The sequence below is a fragment of the Chionomys nivalis genome, chromosome 4, assembly GCF_950005125.1.
Source record: "Chionomys nivalis chromosome 4, mChiNiv1.1, whole genome shotgun sequence".
In the NCBI taxonomy this organism is placed as follows: Eukaryota; Metazoa; Chordata; class Mammalia; order Rodentia; family Cricetidae; genus Chionomys; species Chionomys nivalis.
Genome location: NC_080089.1, coordinates 119,006,047 through 119,012,259, shown reverse-complemented (window position 1 = coordinate 119,012,259; position 6,213 = coordinate 119,006,047). Strand labels below are relative to the sequence as shown.

Sequence of the window (6,213 nt, the reverse complement as noted above, 5' to 3'; positions counted from 1 at the left end):
CGTGTGCGCTGACGCGTCATCAGCCTGCGCCCTTCCCCACGGTGCCCGCGCGTCATTAGCCCGCGCGGCGGCCGCTCCCGCAGCCGCGGCTGCCGCCACCGCCTGGAGCTCCATGGGCCTCTCCTGCGCGCTGTCCGGTGTGAGGCCGAGTCCGGCAAGCCGCGCAACCCGGTGCCCGAGCCATCGCGGACGCTGGAGGCTGGGACCCGGGGTAGGGGCAGCGGCTGGCGGCGTGGGACTGCGAGCTGCCTTCAGATTGACGGTCAGTGCGGAGAGGAAGCCCCGGGAGGAGGGAGACGCGGGGCCCCAGCCGGGACTCAGCAAGAAGCGCGCACCCTTGCGCGCTGGGGCCGGAGTCGAAGTAGCCGAGCTCGCGCACGTGAGACGCCTCGGGAAGGCGGAAGTCGTGCTGCCCGTGAGGGACCATCTCCTAAAGTCCCTTAGTTGGTCCTTAGGATGGCTGAAGACACCATGGATCCCTCGTTAGGTCACTCTGGTTCGGAAGCCAGGAGCGGGGCGCCGGCTTCTCAGTTTGCTCACTCCGCGCTCCACTCCAGTGATCGCTCTTTCTCTGTCCTCTCCTCCCTTATCCCTTCCTCCCTTGCTGCCCGTCATCAGATAGTGACCCAGGGCTTTGTAAGTTAGTTGCTGGAGTATTGTCCCAGAGAGAGTTGGGAGAGTGTCTTGCGCTTCGAAATGCCTGGATGGAGGAGATAGCTGGGGGAGGTGTATGGGCAACTGCCTGCAAGACAACCGACCCCGGGAGGATGCGGGAATTGGATATCCAGAAAGAAATGCCTGCAAGGTGAAGCTGGGGTCATCGTGGGAGCCCTTTAAGGAAGAGTGATAGTATATGAACCGAGTTTGAAAGGAGCGATGTGGGGAAATGGGGGGAGTTGGTTGACACTTCACTTACCAGATGCTCTGCTTTTGAGGAAAGTGACCCTTCACACCTTAATCATCAAGAAATAAAAGGTGCGGGTCACACACGTCTTTAATCCCAGTGCTTGGGAGGCAGTAGTAGGCAGATCTCTTTGAGTTCAGAGCCAGTCTGCGTTACATAGTGAGTTCCAGGATTGCCAGAGCTGCGTAGTGAGACACTGTTTCAAACAACAGCAACAAAAATGGAGAGGCTTTTCTTCTCTTTGGCCTCACAACTAACTGAACAAATAAACGGAACTTCTGATCAAAGACTCTTCCAGGGCATAGCCACAGAACACGGTGATTAGAGATGTAACAGAGGATTAGCGGCTATAGTGGGTGAGGAACGCAGCAGGAAGTGCCTGACTATATTCCTAGGTACTCTTAATGGAGCCCTCAAATGGATGGTCTTTCCCACTGATAGACTGGACATGAATTTCCTGTGTGCACACATAGTACTACAGGTGCTCCTGAGAGAAGACTTCTTGCAGGGTTGAACTTTGCCCTCCAGGGTAACTGGGAAAGGCGAAACCGGAAAGGTTTTCTTCCTTTTGTGGAGGAACAGGTGCCACACTTAATACAGCACCTATACCCTATCTCTCTGTGTGTTTGATTGGACAACTAGAATCTGTATGATGAACTGGCGAAATAACAAGGACTCCTGTTTGTTAGGGTACCCTGTGCCGGAGATTATTGGGAAGACAGGCCATTTTAGTGGTATATGGTGGAAGGCGAGCTGAAGGTTGGGAAGATGAGAGAGAGAAGTTGAAAAGTCAGAAAAGAAAGACACCGGAAGAAAAGTTAAGTTTGACTACCATGGAGTCATTTTCCTGGAAGAAAAATATTTCATCATATCTTTAAAAATACATAATAGTGGTAGAACACTATTGTGTGCAAAAGGCCCTAAGTTCCCTCACCAGTACCACACACACACATACACACACACACACACCGTACCCTCACAACCAACAGCAGGTTCTTTGTGGGGAAGGGTCAGCATTACTGATTTGGTGACTAATTTTCTGGGTGGTGGCTGATAGTAGGTTCAGAAGGCCTAAGGAAACATAAGAAGTGGCATTTATAATCTCTGCTAGAACACTGGTGCTCTTCAGTTACTCCTCAGTGCCGCCAGGTCGTTTTCATTATACTTGTCAAGCTCATTAGACGTCTTTAACGCTCATCAACCCATAGCTCTTTTTTACTGAAGCAATTCAAAGAACATGTTAGAACCAAAAAAAAAAAAAAAAAGCCAAGGATGGCAGGTTTTTTGTTTGTTTCATAGTGTTTTGTTGCTGTGTCTTTTTATAAAACCCTGTGCTCTATTAATTTTCTATGGCGCTGTGTGATGCTTTTTGTGTGTCAAAAACTTTACAGAGATTCACTTCTCCAAAGAGCCTTATGAGGACAATTTTACGGTTTGGGAAACAGGCAAAGTCACAGATCACAGAACTAGTAAGTAACAGAGGCAGGATTTGAGGGGAGGCTTTGTGGCTCCCAACCTGTAGTCCTAAGTGTCAACTTCTATAGCCCCTCACAGTCTCTGTCATCCATCAGGAAACTTAATGCAGAAAGCCCATGTTTGTCTATCATTGAATTATATCCCCAGGCCACAGGTTTAATTTCTAAAGCAAGGATAGATATTCTAACATGAACTCACTTCTCTTGAATCCTCTTTAGAGAAACATGGAATGTGATGTTGATAAGTCTTGTGCCTGCTTTAGTCCACCTCTTCAGATAAAGGGAAAGGTTATAAGCAAACAGCGTAAAGCTAAACTCCACAAGCAGCTAAGACAAGAGCCCTCCAGAATCTGAGAGATTCTTAGAGAGCCAAACATTCAGGAAGTGTTCTAGTGCCTTTGAATGCCTGACAGCCTCATGGACCTAAAGACATGAAAATTCAGGCACTTGCTTAAAAGAAGTTTAGGATTTATTGTAGCTGAGGTGTTCAGGCCCTTGAGCTAGTGCATGAACCAGATGGTAAAATGAAATACTTAATTGAGCCAGTTAGTAATTAAGGCTGTAATAAGGTGCTAATTGTGCAGGCCAAGTACCAGGTACAAGAGAGAAAGAGCTGCTGCTAGCAGCAATAACATTATGTAAAGCAGAAGTAAATACGTCCCACCCACCCAGTTCATTAAAGCTATAAAAGAGCCTGGAGCACTGCTGTTAACTCTGAGAAACTCAGCCGGGGAGGGGGGGTATTTTATGTCCAGTCCTAGGCAGACCAAGGCCAGATTTTAGGTCTTTTCCTTTGTACCTTCAGCCTCACAGAAGAACACAAAGTGAGCTGCTGCTTTTCCTAAAGGTCTGCTTGCTTTGCATACTTTGCATTTGTCCCGCCTGGCTTTGTATGAATATTAGATATAAACAGTCTTTCATAATCTTGTCCTAGATTTTGTGATTTAGGATTATAGTGATAGAAAAATTGTACATGAGCATGCATATTCCCCATTAGAGGAAGGGTCTGCCATGTATAATTTTAAGAAACTGGGCTGCCTGTTTGAGTCTCATGAAGTCATGTGAGCAAATGAGTCACACATACCAATTTCCAGGTGTAGAATACACATATAAGAGCTGTGCTCGGGCTGGAGAGATGGCTCAGAGGTTGAGAGCACTGCCTGCTCTTCCACAAGTCCTGAATTCGTTTCCCAGCAACCACATAGTGGCTCACAACCATCTATAATGAGATTGGGTACTCTCTTCTGGCCTGCAGGCACACATGCAGGCAGAGCATGATACATAATAAATAAATCTTTAAAAAAAAAAAAAAGTCTGTGCTCAGAGTCTGAGGTCTAAACTGAGGGTAATACTTCAGTATTGGCCTAGAAGGGAAGAGGCTGGCACCATGCTTCTGGTAGTTACACCTTTGAAGATCGTTTGCTTTCCTCTTGGGAAATTTCCTGAGATACTTAGCCAGGTCAGGTGAGAGAGCCAGGGGCAAATATCCTTGCTTTCATCATCCCAGCACTTGAGAAAAGCTAGGAAATCATGTTTTTATAGTCTCCAAACTGTAGTCTTCAGGATGCACAAACACTTGATTGAAGTCTGGATTTTCTTTGCTGCCTGAGGACATTGTCTCACATTCAGGGCAAGGGGGCTGCTGGGATACCTTTGTGTGAGATCCATCCCTCACCTTAACAAAGTAAGACTAGTGCCCACCTGGCCACAGTCCTGCTGTCCTAAGTCTTGACCTTGGCATATAAAGTCTCTTTCTAGATCAAGTCAGTAGCAGAATCCAGAAAGACAGGTTGGTTAGAAGATACAGATCTGTTGAACAGACTCCCGGGCTGCTTCTAGTGGTGTTGACTGGGTTCGCTGCTGACTTGCTTTGTTTCTATAATCTTTTAGCATCAATTTACTCCCAAGCTAGTTTCTTGCTAGGTTGTAAAACTCAGTCTAGATCCTGGATGTACAAAGATTTAAATATCATCTAGATAGCTCAGAGGGTAGCAGTGCCAGCCACAAGCCTAACAACTTGAGTCTGACCTCCAGAACCCACATGGTAGAAGGAGAGAAATGACTTCTATGAGTTGTCCTCTTACCTTTCCATGTGTCATGTGTGACATGTGTGTACACACATGCACACACACATAAATTAATAAATGAATTAAAAAGTAAACTCTGAATAGACAGACCTGTGAGTTCAAGGCCAGTCTGATGTTCATAGTGAGTTACAGATCAGGCAGAGATAGTGAGACCCTATCTTAAAAATACCAAAAAAATGGCTCAAAATGGTGTTCAATTTAGAGTGCTTGTTTGTTTGTTTGCTTATTTAAGACAGGGTCTATTTGTGTAGCCCTGGCTGTCCTGGAACTCACTGTGGACCAAAGTGCCCTAGAACTCAGAGATTTGCCTGCTTCTGCCTCCTGGGGACTGAGATTAAAGGCATTGCCACTACACCCAGCCTAACTTTGGGTACTTAAAGACTTCTCACATTTATCATTTTGTAATATTTGATAGTTATTTTGCTGCTATTGTTTGTTAAGGTGTTTGAGGCAGTCAGGTGCAGCCCAGACTGTTCTGGAACTCACTAAGTAGCCTAGGATGATTTTCCTGCCTCTACCTCTCAAATGCTGGGATTAACAGGCTTGTGCCACCACACATGGGTTATTAGTGCTTGGGATTGAACCCAGGCCTTTCTGGATGCTAAACAAACACTCTAGCAACGGAGCTCCAACCCCTGTTCACTGTAGTTTGATAATGCTATTTATACCTGTAAAAACTAAAACTGCTTGGGAAAGTCTAACAATTACTAGTGGCTTTCTTTTGAATATTAGTGAAGGATAGGGAAGGAGGGTTAAATTTTTAGTTCAGAAAAAAAAAAATCAAGAACATGTTCAATTTGACCGTGACAAGATTTCAGAATTGAATCCCTGCAAGGACCTTTAAGTTAGCTTCATCTTTGCCCCCCCCCCTTTTTTGTGACCCTAGAACTAGTGAGGCTGAAGCAGGAGGACTGCAGGAGTTTGAAGCCAACCTCAATGTCTCTGGTCCCCCCGAAGCTGTTCTTTCTGTTTTCTTGCAGATACCTGGTATAAAGTGGGCATCAGAGACTGGAAAGCTGACCCCTGTTGGAGGCTAGTGATCCTTGAAAGCTTCTGCTTTTAGTACTTAACAAAAGTCAGGCCTTTGCTTGGGTGATGTCACAGTAGCTGTGTGTCTGCACAGGGCACAGTGTGAGGCCAGGGGCCTTGCTCAGCACCCTCAGGTGGGAACCTTTGCTTGTTTGGGCTTTCTCAGAAAAAGCTGTGTACAGATACTGGCTCCTTGGGAAGTAATTCCCAGCAGACTGTAGGGATTCAGTCTTAGCCCGACTACTGATTTTTAAGTGTCATGGCCTTCCCACGTCCGAGGTTAGAACAGGATCGGTCTTCTAGATGTTGGACCCTGCATCAGTCCAGAATGCTTTTGTTCAGTCCCGTGACTTCAAACTCTTCTGCAGGGGGCTAGCCCACACAATAGCGCCTCTTCTTCATACCATGTGAGGGCGAGATGGCAAAGCTGTAAGTAACCCAGGGCCTTGGTGCCAGTTTTGACGTCCCTCCCCTTTTCTGTTTTATTCAGTAGTTGTGGTGAGCAGCTGAAAGCCAGCTGTGGAGATGGACCCCATCTCTGCTGCTTCCCGGAGCTGTGAACTTAGCCAGAATCTCCATGCTTCAGCTTCCTCATCTCTCAGGGAAGGAGGAAAGTGGACATAGAGCCTACAGGACGGAATGCACTTGAGGATGGGGCAGCACTGGTGCTTGCTAGTTAATAAACGTTTAGTATCAGTTGGGAAGAGTCCTAGCCCCA

The 6,213-nt window shown here is 46.6% G+C and overlaps 1 protein-coding gene across 2 annotated transcripts in view; it reads left to right on the top strand.

Moving 5' to 3' along the window:
- Positions 1 to 49: 49 nt before the first annotated feature.
- The window catches only part of Zdhhc3 (zinc finger DHHC-type palmitoyltransferase 3), a 43,194-nt gene continuing 37,030 nt past the window's right edge, over positions 50 to 6,213 (top strand). The window contains exon 1 of one of the 2 annotated variants that reach the window (XM_057769071.1): positions 50 to 262. The gene's annotated coding sequence lies outside the window, so the exon portion shown is untranslated. The remainder of the gene's footprint in view (positions 263 to 6,213) is intronic. The other variant, XM_057769072.1, reaches the window with a different exon arrangement.